The 17,229-nt window shown below is 31.4% G+C and overlaps 1 protein-coding gene across 1 annotated transcript in view; it reads left to right on the top strand.

Annotated features, from left to right (window-relative positions):
• The window catches only part of LOC140442663 (GTP-binding protein Di-Ras2), a 1,562,201-nt gene that overhangs the window by 992,832 nt on the left and 552,140 nt on the right, over positions 1-17,229 (top strand). The window lies entirely within an intron of this gene.

The raw sequence follows: 17,229 nt of genomic DNA, 5'->3' as shown, positions 1-17,229 counted from the left end.
CCTGAAAACCCTGACACTAGACCTTAGCCAGAAGGTTACACGAACTTTTTTACTTAATGCAGAGTCTCTGGTCTTAACACAGTGAAAATTTTTATTGTTTGTGTATTTACTTGTGTAATTTTCACAAGGAAAAAGAAATTCCTGTAGTTGCCTGTATACCATGAATAACAAAAGTTTAATTTAAAAATCCTTTATAAAATTTATATATACAACAATAAGGCGCTTGAGGAAAGGGCACTTGATAAAGGCACTTTGCCAAAACAGCTGTAGTGATAAAATAATAATATGTAAAATAAATTTTGTGTAAGTTTTGAAAACAAAGTTTTCAGTGTTTTATTGTTATATAAAGTGAATTTTCATTAAGTTACAGTCGAATTGATCACTTAAAATTTATATAATTAAAAATACGCTTTCGGGCTAAATCACAGAACGTTTTCGAAATAAAAAGGCCACTATCAGTGTATTATTACCAGGTATGCATGAATTAAACCACCATATATATTTAAGAAGTTAAAATACTTATGGTGTGTTACATTATTTATAAAAATATGTTGTAATGTTAAAGTATTTAACTGATATCCTGCATGGCAACGTTGGACTTCCGATAGGGGGTGTTGTTGACCCTCAGACCTCATCTGAATGACTGGCTGCTAGATGGCAGCTGAACTCATTTGTTGAGATGCCATCATTATGTGTGAAATAAATGATGACGAAAAGGCAGCTAGCAAAGACTTATTCTGGGGTCAGGCAGCAAAGATAATAGACAATTTGAAAGGCAACACTATAGTATTAGGGGATCTAAATGGTTGAGTGGGTGTAAGACATAAACATACCCCAGATGTATTAAGAGCATATGGAAAAGAAATAAAAAAGACACAATGTTTTAGTACACAGACCATCAAGGCAAGGTATTAAAGACTTGTTTAAAACGAGAAGCTAGATAAATAGTGATCACTATCTAGTTGTAGATAGGACCAGCTTGGGAGTGTGATGAGAACTAATAACTAAAAATACAAAGGAAATAAGTAAATCTTATAATACATATAAGATAACACTGTCATATAAGCTAGCAGACAAAAAATAGCAAAAAAGTTTGAGACTTACGTTGATAACTACTTAACAAAGGCGACCGAGACGAACACATGTGTACGAAATAAGGGCGTTGGTACTTAACTTAATAAGAGTATATGAACGAATATTTAAATGTAAATAGCAAAAAACAAAGTGCAGTGGGATAATTAACAATACAAATTAGTTGATGGATTCGACCGTTACTTGATGGAAATTCATTTTATGTAACAATAAAACACTGAAAACTTTGTTTTCAAACTTTCACAAAATTTATTTTAAATTGTTATCACTACAGCTGTTTCGTGTTTTATTGTTAAATACAAATTAGTGTACTTGTGATAAGAATAAAACAAATTGTGGTAAGTTTAAGATAATTTAAAGTGAAATTCTTGTACAAATAAACGATTACAGTAAGGAAAAGTGACAAACAAGAGCTGAGTAATCAAAGAAGAGTTAACCAGGGAAAATGGAGGCAAGTACCTTAAAATTGAATTTAAATATATTTAATAATCTTCCAAATGAAGATGTTTATCATGAATTGATTGATCTCAAAAATTTTAACAATGAAAAGTTCGCCAGTGCTATTATTAAATCAAAAGAAGATAACTTTATAGTACCTTTAAAATCAAAAAGGTCAAAAAGAAACGAAAGGCAAAGAAATAACAAACGAAAAGAAAGGAAAAAAGGCCAGCAAAAGGCAAAGGACAAATGAAAGCAATGAGGAAGAAGAAACCTATAAGACAATTATGGATGAAAAATTTAAAGCAAAAGAAGAGGAAAATCTCAAGTTGTGTGTTTGTGTGTGTAGAGGAAAGGGATGGCCTTAGACATAGTCTATTAACCACAGGATACATTTTTATTCATACACATATAGGTACATATTAGGTGCTTATAAGGTTAAATATCGATTTTAGCTTCTTTAACGTAATTTATTATTGCATCTAAAACGCGTTTATTATGGCTTCATAACAGGGAACCAATGTTGAGAGGGAGAGAGGAGTGATGAATCCTATTAGAGAATTATATAGTCTAGAGATAGCCGTACCATTTTTTTATACTCCAGAAATATGTGATTAATATCACCTATGGACTTGTTGTCACAGTCACATAACGGGGACTTTAGTATCCCTAATTTATGAAGGTCCTCCGGAAAACGGCCATGATTTAATTTTAAGCGTGTTATTGTTGAAGTATATCTTTTTGTATAATCAAAAGTTATGACCAGTATTCTATTTGGAAGCTGTGGGTAAAGCTGGAAATAAAGATTTTTCGATGTCTTCCTATTGTACGATTCTGACCATCTGACTTTAATAGCTTTTTTAAGGTTAGTAGTTAAGTCGGCATAAGAAAAAGTTTCTACAAATTTATCTGATTAACACGCTTCTTTTGCTTCACAATCTACCATTTCATTACCTATAATACCGCTGTGACCTTTTACCAATATGAAATTTATTTTTTTAATTTGTTGGTTTACTTGGTACATTAAGTTTTTTATTTCACAAATTAATTTTTGATTATAAATATTTAAGGGGGGTCCTTCAATTGCTTACAGAACGGACTTTGAAGCTGACATAATAGAAACCGTATGAACTGGATTTAGTGTGCACCTTAGTAGGCTTTTTTTATCGCGATAGACGCAGCACTGTAAATAGAGAGTGTATCAGATAGTCTAAATTTTTCGACATGGTTGATGTCTGAAACAAAAAATGCTGCACCTGTTCCATTTTCACATTTGGTCCCATCTGTAAATATTTTAGTGCCATTTTTTCCAAAAGCATTTAATGTGGTTGAGACTATTAGGTTATTTAAATTAGCGTTTTCAGTATATTCAGCAGTTGTGTGCTGGCATCGATAGTGTCCACATCAATTAAGTGCTAATTAGTTTTCAATTTCTAAGCAGTTAAAGTTTAGTTTTTTAAATAGTAAGGAATAATAAAACAAGGTAGGATTGTTCTTTATATTTAAAAATGGATGATTCTTCGGGTGGCGAAAAGCCACCCCCTGATAAATGTGAAAATATGGAGGCAGTAAGTGCCCGTTTTGATTTAAATAATAGGTATAAATCCTCTGATAAAGGCCCGTTTTTTGTTTTTGTCGAGTCCATCGACCCAAATATTAAACATTTATCACCAGTCCGAGTAGGTCATTATTTATTCATTAATAACTTTTTTAAGAAAGATGTTGTCGATATTAAACTCGTCGGTAGAAATAAAGTGAAAGTAATTTTTAATTCTTACACTTGTGCAAATAGTTTAGTCAATCACGGCATAATTATTTCTAACAAATTTATTGCTTACATTCCGAATTTTTTTAATCACAAAAAAGGAATAATTAGACAAGTTGATACTTTTTTGGACGAAAATTATATGATGAATAATATTATTTCCGACCAAAAAATAACCGAGGTAAGACGTATGAAAAGAAAACTTATTGATTCAGATAATGAAACTATTTTTGTTCCTAGGCAAATGGTAATTTTAACATTTGAAGGAAATATTATTCCTCAATATATTACGTTAGATTTGGTAAGGTTTCAAGTTGAACAACACATATACCCTGTGGTACAGTGTTTAAATTGTTTTAAATTTAGTCATACTCTCAGACAGTGTAAGTCCACTTTCAGCTTATGCAAAAATTGTGGCAAAGAACACGAAGACAACTCCCGTTGTAGTAACTCACAATATTGTCTTCACTGTAAAACAAACGATCATACGACTCTAACGAAACAATGCCCAGCTTATCAACATCAATATAATATTAAAAAAAAATGGCGATTGAGAATACTACATTTAAAGAAGCTGAGTTTTTAGCAAAAAATCCATCCTATGCCAAAATCACGACACATAATAAATTTGAATTGCTTAGTAACCTAAATAACTTTCCCCAACTCCCGACTGCGGCAAATGACCGTACAGTAAACAATTCATTCGTTCCTAAACCTAAACAAACTTCTAATCCTCTTAAACGAAAAGCCATATCCCCGACTCAATGTAAAACTGCCTTACAATTTCCTTCAACTTCTAAAACAAAATCAGTGTCACATCCTATAATTCCTAACCCATATCGTAATGAGTTTATAGCATATAAAGAAAAAATACAATTACAAATTCTACAAGAAATTCCATTTGCTTTAGAAAGAATAATTAAACAAATTGACCCCAAACTAGTCTCAGTTGAATTCCAAAAAGTCACTCAAAATGAAATCAGAAATATACTTTCTTGTTTATCAGACAACGATAGTGATGGGGAATCATAGAACACTTAATATTCTTCAGTGGAACTGCCAATCTATTATAAAACAAAAGACTAATTTGCTTAATTTTCTAGAAAGTCATACAATTGATGTCATTCTTCTTAACGAAACTTGTTTGTCACAAAATAAAAATTTATATATTAAAGGTTTTAATAATGTTAGAGTTGATCGACGTGATGGCTATGGAGGCGTTGCTGTTTTAGTTGCAAACAACATTTCCTTTTCAGATATAAAATTCAAAACAAATTATAATCCAAATATAGAGGTTTGCGGTGTTTTTCTAGAACAAGTTAAATTATCAATAGTATGTGTTTACAAACCTCCTAAAATATATCTCATCCAAAGATTGGGAAAATTTATTTGGACAAATTAAAGGCAGAGTTTTAATTGGGGGCGACTTTAATAGTCATCACTGTAGGTGGGGTTCCATACAGGATAGTGCACAAGGTAATATTTTAGCTGACGCTTTAGACAATACTAATCTAATTTTACTCAATGACGGAAGACCAACCAACATATCCAGACCAAACGAACGTCCTTCAATGATAGACTTAACATTAGTATCTCCTCATTTAACAGGCTTTACTACCTGGAATCCTCTAAATGACTCACTAGGTACAATCCACATCCCTATCCAAATCACCCTAGATTTGAAATATTCCCCAAGAACAATCCATACCTCCACAAAATGGAAAGAGTCTTCAGCGAACTGGTCTATATTTGAAAATTACTTAGAAAAATGCCTTCTAGACACTCATTCTATAGATGTTACATCTTTGGAAATGTTTAATAACTTAATAAAAACAATTAGCGAAGCTGCAGACTCTGCTATGATTACTCAAAAATCATTTCAACCAAAATCCGGTCTTCCCGTATGGTGGGACGACGAATGTAAAAATTTAATATCGTGTCGAAAAAAAGCTTTTCGAGAGTATAATATTGTCTCAAACCTTGAAAATTATCTAAAATTTAAACACATCCAAGCCAAATGCAAAGTTGTTTTTATGAAAAAACAAAAAACATCTTGGATCAACTTTGTAAATACTATCAATAAAAATACACCGCTCAACAAAATATGGAAATTTGTTAATAAAATGGCTAACAAAAATTATCATTCAAAGACACAACCAATTTCAACAGAGCTAATAGAAGAATTACTTGACAAGTTCGCTCCACCATACGTTCAAGACCAATTAAAACACGTATCAATATGCAATTCCAGTAAATTTAAATTACTAGAAAATCCAATAAACATCCAAGAACTGGATGCAGCTATTAAAATATCAAAATCTACTGCGCCCGGGAAAGATTATATTACTTATTCCATAATTAACCACCTTCCCGATAAGGCAAAAAATCATTTATTAAAAATATTTAATGATTGGCTTTTGAAAGGAAATTACATTGACAAAATGAAAGAAACAATTATATGTCTTTTTATCAAACCCAACAAAGACAAAACTCTCTCATCGTCTTATCGACCCATTTCTCTATTGTCTTGTATAACAAAAACTTTCGAAAGAATTATTAAAAATCGTCTTAACTGGACAGTCGAACACTATAATCTTTTGCCAAGCACTCAATACGGATTTCGATCTGGTCTGGGAACACTAGATGCAATAAGTCACTTAACAACAGATATCCAACTAAATTTTTCAAAAAATAAATATTTAGCATGTTTCTTTCTAGACCTTAAAGGCGCTTACGACTGTGTTAATTTAACAGTAATGCATTCAAAGTTATGCAAACTGGGGTTTTCCACAAATTTATCCGCTAATATAGTTAATCTTTTTAGCAACCGAACTTTATATATCAGAGACCATAGTAATCAGTTATATGGTCCACGAATAACTCATACAGGATTACCACAGGGGTCTGTATTAAGCCCAATTCTCTTCAACATATTTTCGGCAAGTATACACGACATTTTTGTTGATTCCATAAAATGTATACAGTACGCCGATGATATATGTATTTACTCCGTCCGTGATTCATATGACGATTGTGTGGAGGTCCTGGAACACATCATGAAACTAGTAGATAATTGGACTAAAGACCACGAACTTACTATATCCCCAGAAAAATCTGCCATTATGATATTTACAAGACATAGGTTACGTACGCCTGATAGTCTACACCTGTCAGGATATGATATACCCGTTGTCACTGAGTATAAATATCTTGGTATAATCCTAGACCCCAAATTACTATGGTCTAAACATGTCCAATATGTAAAAAAAAGATGTGAGAAAGGCATTAATCTTCTTAAATGTGTCACTTGCAGGAAATGGGGTGCTGATCCCAAAGTTGCATTGATGTTTTACAGGACCTACGTGCGATCAATTTTGGATTACGGATGTGTGTTATACGGATCAGCAAGCAAAACACATTTACTAAAAATAGATCGTATTCAGTTTAAAAGTTTGAGATTAACTTTGGGTGCTATGAAATCAACACCATGCCCCCTGTTACTTGCTGAAAGTAATGAAATGCCATTAGAATATCGTAGAAATTTATTAGCAACAAAATATGTATTAAAATTAAGGGCTAGAACAAGTGGCCTACTAAGTATGCTGTATGAATTATCCATTCAAAATCTAGTAAACAATTATTGGAGAATAAAAAATTCACCACCATTAGCAGATGCCTTTCTGGAAACCAATGATTTACTGGTTACACTTTCAACAAATTATATTAAACCATCTTATAAATTAGAATTTAATACAATCTTAAAAAAATTAAATATTATATTTCCGAAATATTCAGATTCACATCAAATAAATAACAAGCTGTTGAACTCCATATTGAGTGAATATACTAATAAAACTGTAATTTACACAGATGGTTCTAAATTGAACGATGGGAAAGTAGGGTCTGCAGTGTATATTCCTTCCAAAAACAAATCACTTAAAATAAAGCTTCCTCCACATTGCTCTATTTACACTGCAGAAGCGGTAGCTATTGGGAAAGCTCTGGATTGGCTAGAGCACGCAAATTTGCAAGATGCTGTGATCATCTCAGACTCTAAGTCAATTCTTAGTGGACTTAATAATACTGAGTTAAACCATAAAACATGTGAGCTGATATGTGACATTAAACAAAAAATGAGAAACAAAGATATAACATTTATTTGGGCAAAAAGTCACTCCGGGATAAAAGGTAATGAAATAGTAGACAAGCTCGCTTAGGATTCTACTCATTCAGGTATACAAGAACATATTTACACAGTATCAGACCTAATCAATTTTTATACTAAAAAAATAAATTTTAACTGGCAAGACAGATGGAAAATATTGGCGAATACTTCAAATAATCATTATTACAAGATCCATCCTACGTTACCATCCCTAACAGAATTACCACACATATTCCATTATAATATATCTAAACGATCAGCAGCAACTATCACAAGATTAAAAACTGGTCACGGTGCTGTTCCTGCTCACCTGGCTAGATTAAACATTATAGAATCAGGAAAGTGTTTATGCGATAATATTTCCCAGTGTGATGTTAATCACATCCTGTTTGGATGTATTAAAAATAAAGCACTCTCATCTACGTTTTATGAAAACCTAGTTAAAAGTAATGTGCAACTTCCAGTAAACATAACCCACCTACTGTCATTGAATCAGAAATCTATATACGAACTCATATGTAATCACTTATATGCATCCGGATATATAATATAAATTTAGTACAATCAAGTTTTTAATTGATAAACATAACATAAATCATTTAAAAATATGTGGCAAAAGGACTGGTTTCCATGCCAAACACACTATCATCATCATCATCATCATCAGTATATTCAGGGTATATAATGGTTGGCCGAAATATAATACTTTGATAACTATATTCATATATTGGATATTTGGGACTATTGAATATAAAAATGTCATATTGATTGATATTATTAAAGCCATCTGACAAGGGAGGGGAGTTTTTTATTCTCCAATAAGGAGTTTTCAGGTTACAAGTATTAATAAAAGCTATTTTCTGGATCATATTCATATTAAATGCCCTGTATTTAATTATTTGTTTTTTAGATAAATACTGTCTACGTATATTTAACGGAGGTTCTTGTATTTCTGCAAGGACTGCTTGGTTAGGTGGTGACATCATTAGACCCACACATATTTTTAAAGCTTTGTATTGTATACGATCGATAGTTATTAGATTCGTTTTAGATGTTGTCCCATATAATGTACAGTCATAGTCCAATATGGAACGAATATATGCCTTGTAGAATGTATCAGTAACATCAGCTCCCCATTTTTTCTTGGAAACCACTTTTAGCAGATTTATGGCTTTCTCGCATCTTCTTTTAATATATTTGATGTGGTTAGTCCAATGCAATTTTTTATCTAATACTATACCTAGGTACTTATATTCGTCGACGTATGGAATCGTGAACCCATCTAGACAAGGAGCTCTAGCAGTTCTAACTCGGTGACGAGTAAAACATACCAGAGCACTCTTATCCTGAGAAACACTAAAATCCATGTGCCTAAACCACTCTATTAGTAAAAGAATACATTCTCCAAGTCATATAAACATTTCTCATATGAACCATGACTGAAGTAAAAACATAAATCATCAGCGTATTGTAACATGTTGAACTTGTCACCTACTAACGTATGCAGATCTGCAGTGTAAATATTAAATAAAATAGGGCTCAATACGGACCCTTGAGGTAAACCGTTACATACTGTGTGTGGACCATGTAATACTTTATTATGATCCCGAACAAATATTTTTTATTATGAAAGAGACTTATGATATTGGCACATACGGTTTTATTAATTCCAATTGTTTGCATTTTTTTGCTAAAATATTTAGGTCAACTACAATTGTCAACTACAGTACATCATAGGCCCCTGATAGATCTATAAATAAACATAATGTATGAAGGTTTCTGGAAAAAACTATTTGTATTTATGAAACTAAATGACTCACAGCATCGATTGTTCCTCGCCCTCTACGAAAACCATATTGAATGCTTGGTAATAGGGATCTATATTCAACAAAATGTTCTAATCTAAACTTAATTAATCTTTCGAATGTTTTGGTGACACATGATATTAACGATATTGAGCGGTATAAAGATGGAATTTCTGGATCTTTATAAGGTTTAAGCTAAGGCAAATTATAATATTTTTAAAGCAGTCGGAATATTTTTGTTTCCTCCACCAGTCATTAAATAACTGCAAAAAAAAAAGTTTAGCAGAATATGGTAAATTATAAATTATAATTTTATAGGTAAAGCCATCTAACCCGGGAGCGGTGTTTCGACTATTTTTAATCGCTAAATCCAGTTCGTTCATTGTGAAAGAAGAAGACAATTCATCTTCATGGTTAAATAGAAATTTGTTAAATAGTTTTACTACGAAATTAGAAGCAGAAGGAGGACCTATTTTGTTTAGAATTTGATCTATTCATTTTTTGAAAGGGGTTTTTTAGGACAAAAAAATTTTTTGTTATTTACAGTTTTAACGAACTTCCAAATTTCGGTCAATAGTGTATTTTTGTTAAGCTTATTTAGAAAGTTAATCCAGCTGCAACGTTGTTTGTTTTTAAATAAATGTTTAGTTTGAGCAGCTGCGTTTTGATATACTAAATAATTATTATGATTGGACTGAATTCTATAATTTTTGAAAACCGTTTTCCGTTTTTCTACCATCTTGCTACATTCCTGATCCCATCAAACTGGTCTAGGAGAAATGGGAGTAAAAGATTTTTTAACGGGCATAGACAGATTCGCTGCAGTGGAAATCATCTCGAAAAAAATTGTTGCATTATTCATATTATTTTTAGTAAGTAACTCAGTAACATATTTTTCCAAGAGTATTCGAAATAATTCCCAGTCCGCGAATGTGTCATTCCATTTAGTAGAAGGATTTATTAAAAAAGATGATGGATTAATTTGGATGTCGATAGCTATTGGGTAGTGGTCTGATCCCATTGTATCATCTAAGACGGTCCAAGTTGATTTATTAACTAAAAAATGGGAAGTTAATGTTATGTCCACCGCTGAATGATTTCCACTAGAGTTAATTCTAGTGGGAGTACCATCATTTATTACAACAAGGTCTAGATGATCTATTGCGTCGGCTAAAATTTTTCCATGTCGATCATCAGGTATAGGTCCCCAACTATCATGGTGCGCGTTAAAGTCTCCGCAAAAAAGAGTGTGGGCCTTGAACTGCTGAAATAATTCTATCCAATCGGTAAATTTGACAACCACGTCGGGTGGTCGGTAAATAGATACTATTGACAAGTTTATAACGGATAAGGTAATTGCGCAAACTTCTAACTCTTTGTTTGACGATTGAATAGTATTAACCTCTTTAAACACTAACCCTTCAGCTATAAAAATGCCTACCCCGCCATAACCATCAATTCTACATTTTTTAACTAAATTGAAACCTCTGAAAAAAAGTTTTCGTCAGGCTTAAGCTATAATTCTGATAAAACAATAATGTCAATTTGTGTACTGTGAACAAAATTAATTAAACTGGCTATATTTGCTTTTAAAGATCTAGCGTTCCATTGCAAAATACATAGTTTTTCTTTTGTAATTTTGTGGTTAGGAATCGGGAAGATTAATAATATTCGGATTCAGAACCACTAATATTAAAGTCCATTCCATCAGTGGGATTATCGGAATCAAATATATTATTAACAAATTCTCTTATATCTGAATCTGCAAAAGTAACTGAGCTAGACACAAAATTTTTTTGAAGTTGTTTAAAGAATGTAGATAGTATAAGTACGGACTTTTCTTTATAGTTCATATATTCGTCTCTATAAGGATTAGGAAGAACAGTATTAGCATTTAATATTAATTGAGAAGTTTTTTTTTATTGGTGAAGTTTCTGTATGGGGGATAGAGGGGAAGGTTTTCGTTTTTTTGAAGTAGTCAGAATTGTTTTGATAGAGGGTTTCCTTAAGACTGCTGAAGAAGGTTGAGAGGATTTTTGCTTGACATCAAGTAATGGTGGAAAGTTATTAATATTATTTAATATTGAGAACTTGTTATTCGTAATAATTTTTGCATAAGAAGGATTTATATACTTATTTTCAGCTTCTTTAAAGTACATATTTTCCTGAGCCATAATCTGTTTTATTTGTTTTTGTTTTGTGAAGACAGGGCATTTTCGCGAGATTGAAGTGTTTTCATTGTTTTTACAGTATATGCAAACATTTTCTGATTGACATTCATCTTCCCGATGATCCAGAATTGTGCATTTTTTGCATCTACTATCTTTAGATTTGCATTGTCTGGCCGAGTGACCATAACGCAAACACTTAAAGCATTGCACAATTGGTTGTATATATGGCTTTACTTGGAAGTTGCAGAGATTAATTTGTATGTTTTGTGGAATTTCATTGCCCAGAAATTGTACTACAATCATCTGCCTATTAACTAAACAAGGATTTCCATCGGAATCTATTATTTTCCTTTTCATTCTTTGTACACTTACTACTTTTTTATTGAAAATGATCGGAAAAAAAAGTATTAACCATTCTTATGATACCCTTTTTGTGGGTGTAGAATTTAGGGATATATGCAACTAGATTATTTTATTTAATGACATAATGATTAACTAGAGAATTAGCCGATTCCAAAGTTTTAAATATAACTTTCACGCGGTTTATTCCTACTGACTTTATATCCTCTACTTCTTTACTTATTGCTTCATCGGGGAGTAGGTAGTGACCGATTTTAATGGGAAAAAGTCTTCCAATATTTTTTTCTTTGGGTTCAACAAACACGAAATAAGAACCTTTATCGCCTGATCTATAACGATTTTCTAGATCAATTATATTATTATAATCTTTTTTAATTCCGCTTTCAAAATTTTTCATACCTTCATTTAAATCGGTCGGTTCCCCACCCGTATTTTCCGCTGTGGTTTAACTAATTTTAGACGTTTTTATGTACAGCTTCTAAAATTAAAATATTTGAAATTCTATCAGTTAATACAAAATAAAATATGTAATTAGTCAAATCAAAGTTAAAGTTTGAAAAATTAACGAGGTTTAATATATCAATTAAAATATAATTATTACAGGTAATATACTTATCTTAACAAAAAGTAAAAATACCCACACTCGAATACGTCCACTCACTAAGCTTGTCGAATTCGAACTGAAATCTCAAGTTAAAAGAGACCATAAATAAGCTAAATGAGAAAGTCTGCGAATTGCAAAAGTCGATAATCAACTCCAGCAACAACATCATAAAACCAATAGACAAAAGATTTGACTATTGGTCTTATGATGTTGTTGCTAGAGTTGATTAGTTGATGAGTTTAAAACATCAAATAAAGAACCAGAAAAGAAATCTACGGTACCAATCCCAAAGGCTAACTATCTAACAAAATGGTGCACAATCCCACAAGAACAAAAGGCAAAAGGTGCCAACTTTCAAGGCCAACATCCTGCCAGTTTTAGATGATGTCCAAGAGTAACTGCCTGGGGTGGACCCAGAGTACAAGTAGCACCAAACAACAACAGGGTTCAACATCCAACAAGAACAAATGGTTAGTTATATGCTTAAGCTACAAAAACAGCAGAAACAGAAAATACCATCCAATTTTCTAAAGAACAACAAGATGGACTAACCCTATGGTAAGAGAAATAATCACCAAGGTGTTGTATGAAGCGACAGGGGGAATTAAAATAGCACTGAACTAACGTACGAAAAAGGGGATAAGGGAAAAGGTTCCTGGAATCCAGGCGGTATAAGAACAAATGTAAATGTTTTGGACGAATTAATCAATAGACACGAAATGGACGTCGTAGCAATACGGAAAACTAAATTGACGAACAGCATAAACATAATGTTTTCAAGCTATGACATCTACAGGAACGATCATAGACCAAATTCAGTAGGCACTGCTATCCTAGTGAGAAAAGGAATTCCACACACCAGAATACTAACACAACAACTAAACACCATGGAAGCAACTGCAATGAAAATACAAATGAGCCAAGAACATATCAGAATCACCTCTGCATACGTAAGGCCACGAGATCCTATAATAGACGACGACCTGAACGCATTCCTGAATATGAAGAATAATAGGAGACCTAAATGCGAGATCCCCAAACTTTAACGATAGAGCTACGAATAGAAACGGAAGATTACTGAACAACTATCTAGCAAACAATAAAGACACAATTGTAATAGGGCCCATCAAACCGACACATTTCCCAGGAAATGCTCAACCCACCCATCTGGACATAGTAGTAGTTAAAAATTTAGGACTAAAGACCGAGATGAGAACATTAAACGAAGGATCACAAGACCACAACCCAAGAAATACAAGCAAGAGTCCTAGAGTTCGAAAACATCGTACAAGAAGCACTCAGAAATAGCACTACTGAAAAAGAAATATACATACACATAAGGAGGTTTATAGACATAAACCAGGAAGTCAAGACCATGATAAGGGAAAAGAACAGAGCCAAAAAGAGAGCTAAAAGATAAAAGTGATGGAAGCACAAAAGACCAAAACAGCAAATCCTGGCAAACACATAACGTCTAGATAATTCGTAGCTCTACCAACAGAAGAATATATATTTTAATATATATTATAATTTAATATATATCTGCATACGGCTTTTTAAAAATTCTAACAATAATTTTATAAATTAGACAAATAGACATTTAAAGTGGACTTTTTTATTTTTTAATTTTTTAACGAACACTTAATTAAAAAAATTAAAATTGTCAAAAAAAATTTAATTTAACGTTTAATAAACAAACCAGATCTGATTGAAACTAAAAAGGGAGGCCTACTTTTAAGAAAATTGTACGTTTTTCTCACAGAAAAAACTTCACCCTTTATACGGTTCTTAAAAATTCTAATAATATTTTGATAAATTTCACAAACGTACAAAGCAAACGCCGTACTATTTTTTTCCTCATACGATTCCTTAATTTTTAATTAAAAAATCAAATTTAACTACACATTAAAAATTCAGCAAAGTGAACCACATATGATATGTAAAAAATGTAACTAATGTAAACAATTTCAGGAGTAGAAATCGAAACGTTATACCTTAAATAAAACTTTTCGTTACAATCAATTGTGGTTTAATCCCATTTAAACATATTATTTAACTTAGACGTGCCACAATAAAACAGTTTCAGAAATTTACTTTTACGATAAAATTTTTTACGTAAATTTTTAGTTTTATAAACTGCTCCTTTTCAGAATCTTTTTGTTTAGAAACGTTATTTTAGAGTTTTTATTGAGTAATGTGGTTATAAAAAACCGATAAAATATATTTTTTATTAGGTTTAAGTTTTATTTGTGATTATTTAAATTATTTCTTATTTTATTATTTTATCTTTTTTAATGTTAATTGAGAGTGTAAATGTAAAAATTATAATAAATAGTATTTTTTGATATCCTAAATGATTACTAATAACTCTTGCATTAATGTTTATTTTGATATGGTTGATTTTATAATATTAATCATTTAATGTTAATAAATATACAAAAATAGTTTATTATTAGCCTAGATGATCCACTGCCCTCATTTTATAATTTCCTATTAGCGATTACCTATTAAAAGGGCAACGTTGCTGTTTGTTTGTTCAGTAAAAAATTAATCAAAACTACTCATGGAGTTTTTCAACATTCCAAGGTAATCAGAAAACTCCCTAAAATCTTTAAAACTGCTTTAACGACGAGATGTAATTCAATGTTAGTTAGTATTGTAACAATATTATTTGCTTATAGGGGGCTAAAAAGAAGGACTAGACAATTACTGGACTTGGAGATATTCTAAGCAAAAAAATTGAAACGTTTGCGAACGGCCACTCGTGTTTTGGTTGAAGAGAAAGGTCGTGAATAAGCATTCCTTTTTTGGGAGGGACTAGGAGAACTAACTACGACAAATAAATCAAGAAATACTTACAGAAATGTTCTGGAAATACTAAAGAAGAAAAGATATTTAAATTTATAAAAAGCTGGCCAAAACGAAAATTTTAAAACCTAGCATCTCTGACTGATTCATGTCCCCAAAGCGGTGGCTATATTATGTGATGTCGTTTGTCAACAAATTTGATAGTTACCACTTTCTAACACGTTTTGGCTGCGTTTAGTTTTGTATGATTTGAGATTTTTTTAATTTAAGTGCTGAATATTGAACCATTTTCTAAAACATTACTCTTCTAGAACTTTAATCAAAATTAATCCAGTTTTTTGTATAATTTTTAATATTAACAAGTGTTTTTAGTTACTCTCTACTTATCGGTACCGCATACGAATGAAATACTTCATAGTAAAGATTAGACTATGTACTTTCATAAATAGTTTTCACAAAATTAAATAAAAACGAAAATACTGTGACCAGTACAAGCTGATTTATGAACTTGTTATTAAACACCATCCATCCAAATGTACAAAAATATTTGAAGCAAATAGCACTTTGTTGTCCTGCACTTTGAATCTGAAATATCTTGAATCTTCTAGCACTTTTGTTTATACCGGAAGTAAACATTATCTTGATTAATTTTAACTTTCTTTAATTGTTTTTATTTTTCATTGAAATATTTTTATTATTTCTTTAATTCAAATTAATTCCCATATTTATAATTAAAGGAATGATATTTATTTGGGCAAATATTAAATTCAAATGTTATACCTGAAAATCATTGAAAATCTACCTCCTCCGCATGGTTTCAGTAATAAAGCTTACTTCAATAATGCGGCGTTATTTAACTGCCCTACGAACTACCTGGGCCCATTAATTACAAGTACCTGCTGCCCCATCGCAGAGAAAGTTGGAGATTAAGGCTTAATGACTGGAAATTCCAAATTTGATTATAGTTGAAAGTAAGAATATAAATATTTTCAGTTATTCACTTCAGTTGCAAGTATTACGGTATAGTTTTGTCCGTTAGTGTTTATCTTTTAAATGGCGAATCCAACGACTATGTTTAGTTAAAGGGGAGAACTTTTATTAATAATTAATGAATATAAATATTCAAAGGCCCATGTCTCCAAAGATGGAAAAGTTAGATGGCGATGTATCAAAAAAGGGTGTCAACAAAAAGTGTACACAAAGGAAGGTAATAAAAATTACGTTATTCTTGAAAAAGCATTGGTGGAGCATAAGTTAGTGAACTTAAATTTAAAAACAAATACAGGTGAGAACTTTTTATTATCTACGAAAAATAATTCCGCAATTTTTAGTTGGTTCACAAATCTTTACTTTTTGTGTAATGTAGATTCTTAGTATATAGATGGAAATTTTCGATACTGTTCTAAATATTTTTGTCAGATGTTTACTATACATGGTTACAAAAATGGTTTTTATGTTCCTCTAGTATTTTTTTTGTTAACAAATAAATCACAGCAATCGTACAAAAGTACTTTTGATACAATAATAACAATATGTACAGATTTGAATTTAAATTTCAAACCGAAGCGAATAATTTCTGATTTTGAAATAGCAATTCAAAATACAGCCAAGTTAGTGTGGCCCGACATTATTATTTTTTGTTGCATTTTTCATTTAACACAAAGTTGGTACCGAAAAATTCAAAATTTAGGTGTGCCCTAGGAATATAAAAATCACTGTTATTAGAAAATATTTAAAATTGTTTTTCGGTATTCTTTATTTAGATTCAAATGATGTTGGTGACTTTTTTTCTGATGAACTTTTTAATATTATGCCAGAAAATGACAGAGTTCTGCAATTTTGTGATTAACTAGTTGATAATTATTTAACGGAAGATTCAACATTTCCATCTTATATGTGGGCTTCAAATTCATCATCTCTTATAATATTTACTAAAAACGCATGTGAATCCTTTCACTCGAAATTTAACTAATGTTTTTATAAATCACATCCTGACATATTTAAATTTACAAACATTTTGT

The sequence above is a fragment of the Diabrotica undecimpunctata genome, chromosome 6 (genome assembly GCF_040954645.1).
Source record: "Diabrotica undecimpunctata isolate CICGRU chromosome 6, icDiaUnde3, whole genome shotgun sequence".
Lineage (NCBI taxonomy): Eukaryota > Metazoa > Arthropoda > Insecta > Coleoptera > Chrysomelidae > Diabrotica > Diabrotica undecimpunctata.
The sequence above is the reverse complement of the archived record's forward strand: the minus strand, read 5'-3'. Positions and strand labels throughout refer to the sequence as shown.